The 16,910-nt window shown below is 38.7% G+C and overlaps 1 protein-coding gene across 1 annotated transcript in view; it reads left to right on the top strand.

Annotated features, from left to right (window-relative positions):
• The first annotated feature begins 2,233 nt into the window (after window positions 1-2,233).
• LOC121318631 (plastin-3-like) overlaps window positions 2,234-16,910 on the top strand; it is a 40,380-nt gene continuing 25,703 nt past the window's right edge. The window contains exon 1 of the mRNA XM_041255516.1: window positions 2,234-2,341. The gene's annotated coding sequence lies outside the window, so the exon portion shown is untranslated. The remainder of the gene's footprint in view (window positions 2,342-16,910) is intronic.

Below are 16,910 nucleotides of genomic sequence, written 5' to 3'. Positions count from 1 at the left end.
CTTCTATCACAAGCATGTCTGTATTAAATAATTCAGTGCCTGCTCCTCTCTTCAGAAAGGACTACTTCTATCATAGGCGTGTCTATATTCCAATAATCCAGTGCCTGCTCCTCTCTTCAGAAAGGTCTACTTCTATCACAGGCATGTCTGTATTCTGCCTTGGTATTTCCACTTGATTTCTAAAGGGAACAATCAGTAAAAGTTACAATCACATTTCAAAGGTCAGACAGAATAAAACAAAGTAAAAATACATTCCATCACCTCCCAATGACATAAGCAGACTGAAGGACAAAATGCAATACTACAATCAAAGGAACATGACTCCGTCTAGTTTAAAAATATCTTGCAAGCTCATGGTAAAAAAATGAAATGTTAAAAAGCACATCCAGTAAAAAGGCAAGGCCCTTCCTGGATTTGTGACTTGCTTCCTGAGGTAAGACAGTGCTGGTTCATTACACTCAGAATCACTTAGCAGTATGTAGCTTGTTCTGCTACAGACCACATTCCTTTTGGGGCTTCCAAAGCAAAAACATTAACTGTTTAAAAAGAACACTTGTGTCCCTACAAAATAAGTCTTGTGTGCCTCAGAATTAAGTGTGAACTGTGCATGGTTGTGGGACAGTGCAGTTGAATGCCTGTCGTGGGAGAGGGTTATGCTTTGCATGCTTTATGACTGTACAGTTAAAGTGTTCTAAATCTGGAAGTTCATACTGTACTAAACAGATCATGCTGTACATTGATCATTAATGTCCTGCTCCAAGGCAATCCAATAACATGTTGCTGTGGAAGTCGCTTCATTTGTTGTGCATCTTACAGTTGATTTGAGAATGAATTGAAAAGCTGAATGTGTTCATATGCTAAAAAAAAAAAAAAAAAAAACTGCCTTGATTCGTGTTTTCATGGAGCAGAGTATATTGCATTTTGTCTCAGCTAAACTTGTATGTTGAAATTACCGATGACCTATGATATCTTATCAGTTAAAGTACAATGTGTAAATCGACTCTAACTTCACCCTAAGTGATAGCATGTTTGCTATTAATACTCTGCTCAGAAGAATGTATATGCTACTATCCATTTTTCCAGGACAATGACCCCTCAATAGAATCAAACCAGATGTAAATCATTGCATCTGGAATAAGCGAAAGAAATAGTTCTTCAAGTACAACAAACGTTTGAAGATTATTTAGGAAATATATCAACAACAGAAAACAGCACATGGTACAGATGCATATTTTAACTGATATGCAGTTACCCATTGATTGACGTTACCCACTGACTGGTTGGTACCCATTGAATTATTGGTACGCACTGGCTTTTTGCTCTTGTGTAAAGGTTTTTTTGCACTGCAGACTGCAACCTGCCTGCTGTCCTTTCTGTGTTATTTAAAATAATAATAATAATAATAATAATAATAATAATAATAATAATAATAATAATAATAGCGGATATTTTGCTGTCCTGGTTGTGCATTTTTCACAAGCCTCAACATGCTCACCAGCAGGTTCTCTTGTTTATAGATGTTGTGTGTGTGTGTGTGTGTGTGTGTGTGTGTGTGTGTGTGTGTGTGTGTGTGTTTGTTGTTATCTTATCACTTTTTATTGTCTTTTTGCATACGACTGTTAAAACATTTTATGCTGGCACTTTGATAAGAAGATTACAGTAGTTTTTACCAAAAACAAACAAACAAATACAAAAAGAAAACAAAAAGTATGCATAACTTTTATTCAGGCTCCTGTTCAGCAACAATAGATGAGCCCAAGAATCGAGCTCGTGGTGCATGTTGATTGTTCCCCTATCTGGAAGCATCACACAGGGGCTGTGATCTCTTTCCTCAGGCACGGAATTCTTAACTCCCAGGTGAATCACTTGTGAAGAATTCAACTTGCGTCTGGGAACTATCCAGTACTAGGGCTGACGTCTGACTACAGGTAGCAGACAAAAGTAATGACGCCACGAGGTCAATCTGGTTTCTGATTTGGCTTTGAACTGTGTTATGTCGCTTTAAAGATATTTAACAAAAAAGGTTTAAAAAACAAAAAATGCAGGTGTAACTTTTATGTACAACACAGCCATCAGAAAATGATCGCAAAAAGTGACGCAATCCACGGAGGAAGTTCAAAACCAGTTTCCTTTTAGCAAACTGGACATTCCTGATTTGATCGTCACAGATATCATCAAATGACTTTGTAGAATCCTGTACGCAAAAGAAGCGTTTTATCCAATGAAAGCAGGCATGGGCGGGACAGATTCCCATTCTTTTTTTACTTTTGTGTTCTGTTGGTAGGAGACGGGTGGAAGTTACTGGTGGAGTTGGAACGTTAACGGAATATAAGGGAAAAGAGTAAGATTTCATGTTTTTCTTATATAATATCATTAAGGGTGTGTATTGCGACTTATTTGGCAAAGGTCTGTTGCTTGTGTGCAGTGCAGCAGGCAATGAATCGGTGTTGGGGTACAGCAGGTATAGCATTCTTCATCTCGCTTTCTATGGATCACAAGTTTTTCCACGTCTCTTCTTTTGGTATAATAAGTATAGGGGGGTGTTGGTCTGCATAGCCAGATTTCTATAAATAAATCAAGAAATAATCCGAATTTAAAATATTACAAACTATTATTTAGTTGCATATACAGATAGTATTTTGTATGCGCTCCAATCTTGCCGTCTGACTGTAGTCTGTACTCAGTTCAGCGAGCATGTTGAAATTGATCAAAATGAATTTAGCAATCGGAACGTGTCAGCAGTAGCCTATACGGAATCCGTGCTTATATGTTAGGTCCTGTAATAATAAATATGTCTCTCTGTAATACATTTATGTAAAATGAAGAAAGCGGCTGTGTTTTTCTCTCAAGTGTGACTTTTTTTTTAAGTAGCGTGGTTTCGAACAGTTGATAAAATAGTTGTAGTTTGAGTAAAAACGTTGAAAGGCTCGGAGCTCTAGTACTGTACTGCAGTCAGCAGTGTGTTTGGGCTGCACTGTGTGTGTTTCTGACTTAATGCGTTCGAGAAAGTATGTTCCAGCGTACTGATAGTTTTGCAGTGCTATCTATCTATCTATCTATCTATCTATCAATCATGTCAGGGCTCAAAGTTGGCCAAAATCCTTAAGGCATCCAGCTCCTAGCATTTTAAATGTTTTCGAGGATCGTAAATTTACAACAGCGGTCGGGGGGGGGGGGGGGGGGGGGGGGGGGGGGGGGGGGGGCAGTTAAAAAATACTATAGTGACGCTATCAACACCCAACCCCCACCCCACCCACCACCCCCCACCCCACCCCAAATCTCTGCAGCCGCGCTTCACTTACTGCACCTTGACTGCTTCCTGCATACGCAAGGGCCGGTGTTGATCTAATAACAATGTGGTTGGTTGTGTTTCACGCTATTGCTTCAAAGGTTTACTTACAATTACTGTTTGCAGAGATTATGCGAGTTTTCCCTACTCTACAGTAATACTATACCGCTTTGCACCATATGTGCTGGTAAAGGGTGTTGCCTTGTGTGCTCTTTTAAACTCAGTAGGGAATATACGTCGCATACCTTTATTGTTGTACCCTTATGTGTGCTGTACCTTGAGTCAAGCATCCCGTATTACTGTACCAGAAAGCAAGTCATTCTGGAGGGTATTGCAATATTGACCACCCTGCAGAGTAAATGCTTAGTCGTTAGAAAGGTTTGCTACAGGTTGCTGTTTTAATAATGAAGATGTTTATTCTAGGTGAGTGCCCATCTGGCAATCTGTCAATAAAGCTAACTCTAATGTGTAGAAAGAAAGACTTTAGTGCTCTAGTGCAAAAGGTAACAGGTTACCATGAGAAGTGTTTTGTTGTGTGTACCTGTTTGAGTGGAGTTAATATAAAATAAGATCTAGTAATCTTCTGCTGTAGCGTGAATGTGACCTAGCAAATGCAAATAAGGGATGAACACAAAAGCACAGATTCCGTGTGCATACAGGTCTAGTCAATCCATTTACTCCAAATCCTGTAATTTCTGAGGTTGTTGTAGCTTTCTACTGTGATCGTTTATGAAAGTAATATCCATAAAAAACAGCCCTTTATCTAAATTCACTGCTGATACTGCCGTTTATTACGCTATCAGTAGTAAATAAAATAAAACCTGATAGCATCTTGGGAAATACTTGGTGGTATGCTAGTCTTAGTATTGTTTCTCATTTCTTTTTCTTCAGAAAAGTGATGGCAAAGGCTTTGATATCCCTAATATTAGGTTGTGTTGAAAAGTACCCATAGATGAAGTTAAATATCTGGTGCAATATAAAAATACATGCAATTTAAGAGTAAAATCATTTTTTGACAAATTAAATTAGGCATGCTTTATTACATCAAAATAGGCATTGTAACAATGTAAGTGTGTTAAGAATAGTACTAATGTAATAAATGGGTTATTCCATGGCTACTCAACCAGAAAATGGGCATTTTGTTGCCCAACTGCCTCAGATTTTGCTGGAAAAATTCACCCGGGGGTTTTCGGACCCGCTGAGTTGAGAAATGCTAATCTTTTTTTTTTTTTTTTTTTTTCCCTCAAGCTGTGACATGGCAAAGGTCAACCTGGAGTGACCCTGATCAGAAGAATCATCCTGGGCTTAACTTAGATGCTACCATCATGTATAGCACCTCGTTCCACCCGTAGTGAATAGGGCTGATGTTTAGTTTGTTCTGTTTGTAATTGTGTGTCTCAGGCCAGCCCCTTGTGGTTAAATGAACAGTAACACTAACCCTTAAGGATTGAGGCATGGGAAACCATGTGTTGCCAATGCCACAGCAGTTATATCGGTACTCTGTAGACATAGAACACACTGGATTATTTAGTTAAAATTTTGCAACATTAAAGGTTCGTTTTACAATTTAAAAAAAAAACAAAAACCTTTAAAATCTGTGTTTTTTTTCACAATTGTTTTATTTGTTTTTAGAGTCTTCATTCAAAATATGCATCAATCTGTCTGTCACCCTCAGTGAACACAATGACTTCCTCTATAAATCTTTATTCTAGCCTGCTTGCCTCCTATAGATTGTTTGACTTGCGATTGGGTGTAATCTGATGTTGCTGTTCTAATAATGACAGTGTGATGGGGTGCCTCTGTGTGTGCGTGCACTGCTTCTCTTTCCTGGGGCACAGCCGCATCATGTGTGAAGATCAGTAGCACTATGAAGTGCTGGAGTGAAATGCTGCCACACCCACAGATTAGTGCTGGAGTGCAGATATCTCCTGTAGACCCTGGAGAGGGATTTTGGGGTGGCTGGCTGTGAGCACATCTGCCATGTTTAAACAGTGTTGATTAATTCATTTTGAGTGCACACTGAACAAGTGCAGTTAATTCAGCTGGAGAAATACAAATAAGGATGCTGGCATGTGCTTTTTTTATATAGTGGTTACTTAGTTCCCCAGGGGTTGAACTTGGTGATTAGAAAGGACTAAAAATCGGGATCTGCCTAGCTACTGTAAAAGCAGATATTGTGTCTGAGATACAACATAAGAACATAAGAACATAAGAAAGTTTACAAACGAGAGGAGGCCATTCGGCCCATCTTGCTCGTTTGGTTGTTAGTAGCTTATTGATCCCAAAATCTCATCAAGCAGCTTCTTGAAGGATCCCAGGGTGTCAGCTTCAACAACATTACTGGGGAGTTGATTCCAGACCCTCACAATTCTCTGTGTCAAAAAGTGTCTCCTATTTTCTGTTCTGAATGCCCCTTTTTCTAAACTCCATTTGTGACCCCTGGTCCTTGTTTCTTTTTTCAGGCTGAAAAAGTCCCTTGCGTCGACACTGTCAATACCTTTTAGAATTTTGAATGCTTGAATTAGGTCGCCACGTAGTCTCCTTTGTTCAAGACTGAACAGATTCAATTCTTTTAGCCTGTCTGCATATGACATGCCTTTTAAGCCCGGAATAATTCTGGTCGCTCTTCTTTGCACTCTTTCTAGAGCAGCAATATCTTTTTTATAGCGAGGTGACCAGAACTGCACACAATATTCAAGATGAGGTCTTACTAGTGCATTGTACAGTTTTAACATTACTTCCCTTGATTTAAATTCAACACTTTTCACAATGTATCCGAGCATCTTGTTAGCCTTTTTTATAGCTTCCCCACATTGCCTAGATGAAGACATTTCTGAGTCAACAAAAACTCCTAGGTCTTTTTCATAGATTCCTTCTCCAATTTCAATATCTCCCATATGATATTTATAATGTACATTTTTATTTCCTGCGTGCAGTACCTTACACTTTTCTCTATTAAATGTCATTTGCCATGTGTCTGCCCAGTTCTGAATCTTGTCTAGATCATTTTGAATGACCTTTGCTGCTGCAACAGTGTTTGCCACTCCTCCTACTTTTGTGTCGTCTGCAAATTTAACAAGTTTGCTTACTATACCAGAATCTAAATCATTAATGTAGATTAGGAATAGCAGAGGACCTAATACTGATCCCTGTGGTACACCGCTGGTTACCACACTCCATTCTGAGGTTTTTCCTCTAATCAGTACTTTCTGTTTTCTACATGTTAACCACTCCCTAATCCATGTACATGCGTTTCCTTGAATCCAAACTGCGTTCAGTTTGAGAATTAATCTTTTGTGCGTGACTTTGTCAAAAGCTTTCTGGAAATCTAAATAAACCATGTCATATGCTTTGCAATTATCCATTATGGATGTTGCATCCTCAAAAAAATCAAGCAAGTTAGTTAGACACGATCTCCCTTTCCTAAAACCATGTTGACTGTCTCCCAGTACCCTGTTACCATATAGGTAATTTTCCATTTTGGATCTTATTATAGTTTCCATAAGTTTGCATATAATAGAAGTCAGGCTTACTGGTCTGTAGTTACCTGGTTCAGTTTTGTTTCCCTTTTTGTGGATCGGTATTACGTTTGCAATTCTCCAGTCTGTCGGTACCACCCCTGTGTCAAGAGACTGCTGCATGATCTTGGTTAGCGGTTTGTAAATTACTTCTTTCATTTCTTTGAGTACTACTGGGAGGATCTCATCCGGCCCAGGGGATTTGTTTATTTTAAGAGCTCCTAGTCCCTTTAACACTTCTGCCTCAGTTATGCTAAAGTTATTTAAAACTGGATAGGAACTGGATGGCATATGGGGCATGTTGTCAGTATCTTCCTTTGTAAAAACTTGTGAAAAGTAATCATTTAATATATTTGCTATTTTTTTTTCTTCCTCTACGATTTTGCCATTTGTATCTCTTAAACATTTAATCTCCTCTTTGAATGTTCTCTTGCTGTTGTAATATTGGAAAAACATTTTGGAATTGGTTTTAGCTCCCTTAGCAATGTTCATTTCTATTTCTCTCTTGGCCTTTCTAACTTCCTTTTTGACTTGCGTTTGCAGTTCTGTGTACTCTTTCTGTGTACTTTCTTTTTGGTCCTTTTTTAATGCTCTGTAAAGTGCCTTTTTTCGCTGAATATTTTTTTTTAATTGATCTATTAAACCATTTTGGCAATTTAGTTTTACATTTAGATTTGTCTACTTTAGGGATGTAATTGTTTTGCACCTCTAGTACTACATTTTTGAAGAACAACCATCCTTCTTCTGTGGGTGTTTTCTCTATTTTACTCCAATCTACTTCTGTTAGTCTCTGTTTCATGCCTTCATAGTTTGCTTTTCTAAAATTGTAAACCTTAGCTTTAGTCTTTACTTTTGGGGATTTAAAAAACACTTCAAATGAGACCATGTTGTGGTCTGAGTTTGCCAGTGGTTCTCTGACCTCTGTTTTAGTTATTCTATCTTCGTTATTTGAAAAGACTAAATCAAGGCATGCCTCCCCTCTAGTGGGTGCCTTCACAAATTGTGTTAGGAAGCAGTCATTTGTCATTTCCACCATTTCTATTTCATCCTTCGCGCTACCCACCGGGTTTTCCCATTTTATTTGGGGGAAGTTGAAATCCCCCATTAGTATGGCTTCTCCTTTGCTACACACATTTCTAATGTCATTGTATAACAGATTATTGTGCTCACCGTCTGAATCTGGCGGTCTATAGCATGCTCCTATTATTATGCCTTTTGAATTTTTGTCTGTTATTCTGACCCATATTGATTCGGTTTTATTTTCTTTGTCCAGGTTTAACACCTGGGCTTCAAGACTGTTTCTTATGTATAGCGCTACCCCTCCTCCTCCTCTTCTGTCCTGCCTGTCTTTCCTATACAGTGTATACCCACAAATATTAAATTCGTCCCCATCACTCTCAGATAACCACGTTTCTGTAACACCTATCACATCATAGTTACCTGTTAGTGCAGTAGCTTCAAGTTCTAGAATTTTGTTTCTGATACTTCTAGCATTTAGATAAATACATTTAATGGTTGTCTTACCTGAGTTGTTGTTCTTGTTTTGATGCGGTCTCCCTTCTGTTTTTTTGTTGATTTCTCCCCTCTTCCTTTCTAGTTTAAATGCTTCCGAACCTGCTTCCGAAAGCCAAAGAAATGGGTAGCAATGCACTTACTTCCAAGAAAGGAGCAGAGTTGGAGACGGCTACTGTAACTTTGATACTGTCAGGCTTAAAAACAATGTGTAGTGCAACAATACAACAGATGAAGATAATGCAAAACAGATCATTGTTTTTCAGCTGTTGATGTATTGCTTTCCTGAAAAAGGTCAACAAAACTAATTGCAGTAATGCATTACAGCAAGATCTAGACGATGATTAAATTGGGAGTCAGACCTCTGGGGGCAGGGCTGTCTGCTTAGACTTCACTATATTAATTTAAATTAAAGGCTGTGCAGGCTGAAGTTTCGATAGGCACAGTGACCTGATGCACTGTCCCAGCCATTGAGGATAAGTGCTGGTGTCACAGGAAATAAGTTACCGTTTGCCTTTTTTAGCCTTTCTACATATGCACAAATCTTAGAGTTTAAAGGAAATGTTTAAATGAACTATTTCTGTCTGTGAACAGATTATTACTGCAATCTTTCCAATGTATCTAGTTAATTGTTTTACTCTTAAAAATGTTGTCGGGATCTTTATTAAAAGCTACATTATATGTGGTAAGAATTGGAAAGACGTCGTTATAATATTAATAACATGTTTTTCATATTATTATTTAATAATAGGTTAACTTTAGGCTACGTAGTTTAGAGATTACATTTAATCGTTGGCTACTTTACATTATTGGTTTTCTTCCATATTTGCAAGTATTAGTGAAAGAGATAATTATAATACATGTATTATTTGGTATATGGGTTATGACATAAGCAGAAATAATTTGTCATGCCATTTATTTTTTTGTGCAATTATATTTGTGCTTAAAATGTAATTCTAATAGATCATATTATCTGTTATTTAATAATAGGTATTAAGTTTAATTCCCACTTTACTAAGACATGGCAAACTATCACCAGAGTTGTCATTTTAAATTTATAATCGGCACTGATATTTATAGTAGGTTTTCTTTGTACAAACAATACAGCTAAATGAATACATGTAATTGTATGTGTTGACACACTGTATCAGGAACCATTGTGTATTTGGCTTTGCATTTGCGATTTATTTTGATGTGCAATTATATACTGCGGTCAAGCTATCAGCCAGTTTTGAAATGTGGGGACTTTTATTTTAGCAGTGAGGATCAGAGCTTTTGAATGGGAGAGCTATCTGGATTATTAGTACGGCATTTAAGCTGTGTGAGTACATCCACCATGTCACCTAGGATTATAGATGTTCATATAATGTAACTGCACTTTAGGACGGTATGTATAGGACCTATACACCTTAAAACACCATCTTCCACTAAGAACATGCACATTTTCTATATTAAGAGGTTTAAAGATACTCAGTGAAGAATCAGTGACAATGTCAAAAACATTATTCTCTACATGAAGAAAAGTGTTTGTACCCACTTTCCCACTCAATTTATTGAAAAGGTTCAAAGTTACCAAGCTATTTACCATGAAAATAATATAACTATTAAAAGTGAGCGTACATAAACACTTTTAAACACTTATTTGCTTACCCCACAGTATATGACAGCAGTGTTTCTCAGGGTCTCAATTCCTTATTTATAGCCTGTATACTGTGCACCGAGTAACCCTTTTTAAGTTTAAGTTTTCTTATGCTAAAATGTATTGCAAAAACCATTGCCTGTGATGCCTGGAAGTTGGGCATCACAGGCAATATCATGTATTCTGTCAATTTAGGGTGGCCACGCCTTGACAATGATTCTGATTATATTGGAGTGGTCCAAGTAACTAATCTCCCATCATTTAAGTAAATCAAAATAGTTTAAATGAGTACACATACTGTATTTCAGCAGTAAACCCACGTCCAGTAGCTGTGGTTTTCTGTTTACTGTAGGTAATCAGTCATTGAACCTGTACTTCCATATCCTTCCTGATTTAACCAGACCGAACTTGTAGTACTGTCATGCATTTTTAGCTGCACCTGTGTTTCTTTGCCCTGTCTCTTTGAAACAGGTTTAAACAAGGAGCAGTGTTAGAAGCACAGTGTAATGTGATATTTACTGGGCTTCACAGTATGACTCTGCAAACTGGAAGTGAAATAGAAACCCCAGAGGTATGTCCATGCTCCAGACAGCAAATACAGTAGTGTGACACACGGAGAGTCAGGTTTCAAAGAAAAGGTGCCACCATGTTTATCACTTTAAAACACACTATTTACAATTGACAGATCCTGAGAGGAGCGCATATTAAGTCCTGGTTCTTTTAATACCACAGTCCTGTGCTTGACCAGTCATCAGCAGCTGTAACGCAGGAAACAGCTGTGCTTAGTCTGACAACAAAAAGCACAACGAAAAGTTAAGGCTTTTATCCAGCCCCCACACGCTCTCTCTCCTCTTGTCTCAGGAACAATGTCCTGACCGGTGGAGAGGCTGCCCCTTTTGTACACCTTGACTCCTCCCCATACCTGATTTACCTGGGCTTGGAACAAGGTGTACCTCGCTCCTCTCCTAGCAGACCGACACCTACAGAATGTTAACCCCGTAGTTGCCAGAGCCTGCTTGATGGACAGGTCCCCGCTGCTGCCCCTGCTGATGGGATGTGACCTTTTCACAGCAGGGGCTCTTATCTACCCTGTCACAAGTAGATATTTACTTACATGCCTACTGTTTGGTTGTGCGAATTTCAATACTGTAAAGATTCATAAATATAGAGCCTGGTCCTTGGTGCAAGATCACTTCTACTTATTGGATGCACACATCAAAGTAGAATGCTGTGAACCAAGTTTTCTATTGAAATACCTTAAAGGAGTGAGTGCTACATTTTCTTCATCAGTTCCTTTTAACACATACTATAGTATAATAAAATCCCATTCACTTGAATGTTTTTGTGTTTCTCGCAGGACAGTGGGTCCTATGCAATGATGGCAATACATGTTTATTTTTTGTAAGGTGGTGAGGGACATTGAGAGGAAGGGCTGCAGTGGCTGTGCGGGATTGTTTTAGTCCAATTCTCTTATCGCTTTGCAGAGGAAGCTGATGTCATGTTTGTGGTTCTTTTATTGTGGTGGCTGGAGAGCCTTCAGTTCTACTTCCTGGGCAAGAGCAGAGTCACGTGATAGTCATAGCAGAGCAGTTTTACTGACAGCAAGGCATGAGTTCATTCTTTGCACAATACCAGCCCGTTATTGTTAAAGTTATTTTTAGCAGTTGCGTTGTTTACAGTGGTAAGAAATTAGGACGTTTCTGAAAACATTCGTGTGTAATGTGTGATAACTCCAGACTGCTTCAGTCCTCCCCATGGGTTCACACTTGGACACCAGTTTGGGTGCAGTGGTTGACAAAAGGGGCTGTGTTTATTGGAAGCTTAATTAATGTAGACATTAACTGAAGCTGGGCGATGCAGTCCTGCTCTCTGTTAACCCCAAATTTTATCTGTTAAGCCTCCATCCTAACCCTATAGTACTGGAGTTCATTGTTACATTTTCCCTACTAAACCTGGAGTGGAATGGCCCTTCAGGACTGTGACCAGACACCCCTAAACCCCTTAGCTTGTTGCATAGTGTAGGCACAGTGAGTTTAGAGTAAATACCTGGCATAGATCAAAGTGCTTTGTGACACAGTACAGTCACAAAGTGTTGCAGTAAAGGGCTGCACTGTTTTTACATTGCTTGTCTTGGTAGTTTGTAGGAACAATAATAATTGATCATTTTAATATCTAGGTTGATTGGTTCTCTCAATAATAATATTTAAAATTGACGTTTCAAAGATATAGGATTTACTATGAACACACATTCACGCGCAGACACAAGGAATGGTTAATCAGTAGTAGTATTTTATTAAGTACACAAATAATAAACAGAAATCGGAAAAGTTAGAAAGTAAATCTGTTAATCTCTAATCACAAAACACAATTCCAAAGCTCTCACTACATTCATGCTTGACTAGAAGGCAGTTGAAATATGACACCACCTTTCCCCTAGAACATCAGCAGCAGGCACCTGTGACTTAGCTAGTATCTTGCTCACACACACACACACACACACACACACACACATGCCCCGAATCCAATGCACAGTACATCTGAGATAATGCAGACAATCTTAAGAATATATCACATTAAGCTTATTAAAAGAAATTGTTCATATAACAATGTGAGGTAGATTACTTAGTTCATCAAGTTTCACTAAAAGTTATTTCACACACAAGGTGTGCAAACTAAATAATTAATAGTTCAGTTCTATGTGAATGTGTTACAATTAATTAATTTAGTTCCATGAAAGGAAAATACAACTGGAATTATACTCAACGGTTCCTTGAAGCTTAGACTTTTGGTCCGCTGGTTTGGAAACTCAATCTGTTGAAGTGTCCACTACAAAACTCTCCTCTCAGCAACAAAGTCTCCAATCCCACTTTTGGATCAAACTCTGCAACAAGGTTTCAATTCTCGATGGAATCAACAAACAGCTGCAACAAAGTCTCCAGTGCTCGGTGTAGGATCCACAGCAGCACCCATCCACTCTGTCCTCTTAGTTGAATCTTTAGCTTCACATGTAGCAGGGCACAGTTTCTTTTGGATACTGTGGTGTTTAGGTGTACAGCAGACCCAGACTGGTTTGTCAGACAACAGTCTGTAAGTTTTACAGCAGTCTTCTTGTCGGGCCTCAGTCTCGTTGCTTGTGGTCGTTGACTCGCTTACAGCTTGCTTCCTCGTCTTGGGTCCGTTCCAGGTAGAGTCCAGTCTTGATTCCGTTTTTAGGCAGAGTCCCGGAGTTGCAGTTTTCCTTAGCAGAGTGACGGCACCTTGTACAGCATTCGATGTGGAGCGTAAAATGTTCAATTTTGATTTGATTTTTGTAGTCTCTTTCACTCTGCTGAGTAGCCACGTTCATGAGATCATTTCTGTATCTTGCCTTTTCAACTCACGAATCTTAGAGATTTGTCCATTATCTGCTTCCTTTCATCCCAGCTTGTTGTTGCAGTTGGAACTGGTTGACATCTATACTTTGTCTTCCTTGCACCAAACGTTTGTGTTTGCGGTTTTGCCGTCTCTTCACTGTCCTTTCAGCCTCACCCAGTCCAGATGCCCTCCTCCTAGCCCTGGTCATCATCATTTCAGTATTCCTGCCAGGAACCAAGAGACCCTTTTCTTAAGACACAGCAGTTTGCTCTTTTTCCTAAGATACAGCAGTTTCATTAATTAATCTGTTCACTGGAAATGCTGGCCCAGGCTAAGCAATCATGTCTCATATTCTTCTAAGTTAACCCTTTGCTGCCCAGTGTACAATGGATTTGACATTGGGTCAGTTTACTTGAGTGGCTTGTCTTGCGTCAATGGCCAATGCATGTTCATGTTGGCAGGGAAAGCTTGTGAAAGTGCCCTTTTTTAACGTCTTTAAAGTCTTATTTACCTGTGAGAATCACAGAAATGCTTTTGAAATCAAGGCCCACTCACACATGGAAACACGAGTGTCTCATGAAAATGTTAACTAGCTCACACAAGTGCCTCATCTGAAGCCACAGAGGAATACGTAAGTTACCATGGTCGAAAGAGGGCAGCAGGGAAGTTAATTTTTGGTTTGCAGTATTTCCCTTATCGGATTGATGTTGCAGATAACCCCACTTTTTTTCTTTGTTTTCCCTAAAACTTTGCATAATGCTAATCATGTATGGATCTACAGTGGCTCTCAAAAGTATTCACCCCCCTTGAACTTTTCCACATTTTATTGTGTTACAACATGGAATCAAAATGGATTTAATTAGGATATTTTGCCACTGATCAACACAAAAGTCCATAATGTCAAAGTGAAAAATAAAAACGTAAACCAAGGAGGTGAATACTTTTGAGAGCCACTGTAAATGTGTTTGTAAAGTATCATACAGATGGTATTTACCAAGTTTCTGTTTAAAACTATTACTAAAAATGTTTGATAAACTGCATCGTGGGTTTGTGAATTCAGGTGGTTACAGCTGCTGTACAGTATGGTGGTTACAGCTGTACTTAAGAATACACTTGCAAATAGTTCCAAACAACTGTCAGAATGACTTTATTGTAAAGTACCGCTAAATATTGTGTTTAAATGTGTGTAACTATACTGTCATGCAATTTCTCAGAGTTATGTGTGAACAAAACCCGTGTCCACCCTCCACTTACATCCGGTGTGACTCGGGTGTTAATATTCATAAGGGAAGAGGATATGATGAGGCAGCTTGACACAAAGCACAACCCACTCTGAAGTAACTTAAAAAAAATGATGGTGATTAAGTAGATTCAAGAAAATGCACAGAGTCCTTTTCTTCAATCAGTTGCCAGGTTTATTGAAATATGCAGGGAGTCTGGTCCCAGGTACAGGACAAACAGAATACTCAACATTACAATGTTTGCATGACATTAAATACCCTTCTGTATAGATGGTCCACCTCCCCTTTCTCTGACACTTAACCAATGGTCAAGGTAATTTAATTTATTGTGTGAGTGTGTGTGTGTGTCTGTTTGTGTAGTCTAGTGTGACAACCTCTAAACTCAGTGCATTCTTCACACTCCTGGAGAAAAAAGGTCCATACACCTGCCTTTTGTTGTCTTCTTGCGACCCATTTGATCCCAGTGGCATTATCTCTTTTGATCTCTGAAGTCTTTAGAACCTGTTCCCTTCTAGTCCACAGCATTGTTATCTCGTTAGCTTGCAGTCATTTTTGGGCAAGAGTTTGTAGACGCAGCGTCTCTATCAATGGTTAGCAGTACATGCAATTTGAACCAAACAGTCTGCTATCTGCAATATTAGTCTTTTCAGAAAAGAACACCAGTATAGCTCTGCTAGTCCACATGCGTAGCAAACTCCTAATCAATTCTTGATCCATGTTTTCCAACACACTCTCAAAATAAAATGTTGTGTGGAAATTTTCTGACTTATTTCTTGGGACTCCAACAATACTACTCAATTTTCCAATACTTTATTTTAGCAGAAGCAGTCATACAAGTACAGCACAAAAGATGATGCTCTATTTAGTATAAAGAGATACAAAATAAGCTAATGAAACACAAATGTGGTAGAAAATAAGTACACCATCAAGGTACAGAAATAAAGATAGCAGTGCATCTCTAATAGCAAGACCCTCTTCATATCGCTGTTGTGCAATTCTTGCTGGAAGCTGAGGTAGCTGTTCCTCTGCTTCGCTCACTGTCAGCAGCCACTGATGCCTGAACACCTCCTTACATCCGGGCACAGATTGTGAAGGATACAGCAAACTATAATAATTTAGGGAACAAACTTGTGGTTTGCTTCAGTAGTATCTGCCACCTCGCTTTCAAGAGCCCAAACACCTGTTCAACCACCACACGGATTTGGCTCACTTTATTATTAATAAAAATATCCCTCCCCTCACAGATGTGTGAAAAGCAGTGTGGGTGACAACACTAAAACAAAGTATTAGAAAAACAGGCACGATCCTTAAAACAAATCAGATCTTTAATAATCATCTGCATGCTTGATACTTGCATTCTCTCTCGTGAAACTGTTCTCTGCTCATATAAACAGTATTTTGGGGACTTTCACGGTAAACAGCACAAGAGTCGAACTGGGCCTTACGCATGGCTAAATTAAATATGACCCCCCCCTCCCCCTTTACTTCATTGCACTGCATTCTGGGAAAAGTAGGCATTTCCAGGAAAATTTGTCTTTACATGTAAATGCAGAAAGGTACAGAAATGTCTCGAGAAAAAGCAAACACTCATGTAAATAAACCCATTGAGAACATAGGCATTAAGTAGGTATTGGAGCATACCAAGGACAGTAAAGGGTTAAAGTGTAAAGATTTCTGTAGCCAAACTAGCCTTCCACTAATTACACAATTTAGAAAATCATCGCCTTCATCGTGTCTACTGTACCGTCGGTCATAGACTGCTCTGTTTCCTTTCAGATTGACACCCTAATGATGGTGTGCCCCTTTTAAACTAGAGGATGTAGGTGACCAGGCATAATCAGCTATTTATTTATTACTTTTTTGCTAAGTCTGCCAAGCAAGCATGACTCATTTGTAATTTTTGTCGCCTGATAAAACATGCTAGCTAGGCTTTAATTAAAGGTCTGATTAGATTAAATATGTTATCTACTTTAGTCATTGGTTTACGTAAATTTAAACAAAGACAGTATGGCCATGTACATCTATTTATAATCCATATGATTTACTAGAGCCGACTCTCTCTTGGGAGGTAGTTATTTTTGTATTTTATTTTTGTAACAGTCATTTTACAAAGTTACAGTCCTGAATGTGAAATGTGTTGGTCTTTTCAGTGTTGTGCGCACTGACTGGAGCACAACGAGAAACAAATCCCCTGCATCGAGGCACTTACAGCATTACAGCATTAGCCTATTTAAAGCTGTCCAAAGAAGGAAATGTAGGGTTATTTTTTAACAGAGATTTAACTTGAGGAGCTGTGCTTGATTTTGTGATCGCACAAGATTTGAGATTAGAACAAACTATAATGAAACCCTGTCAAC

The sequence above is a fragment of the Polyodon spathula genome, chromosome 7, assembly GCF_017654505.1.
Source record: "Polyodon spathula isolate WHYD16114869_AA chromosome 7, ASM1765450v1, whole genome shotgun sequence".
NCBI lineage: Eukaryota > Metazoa > Chordata > Actinopteri > Acipenseriformes > Polyodontidae > Polyodon > Polyodon spathula.
The sequence above is the reverse complement of the archived record's forward strand: the minus strand, read 5'-3'. Positions and strand labels throughout refer to the sequence as shown.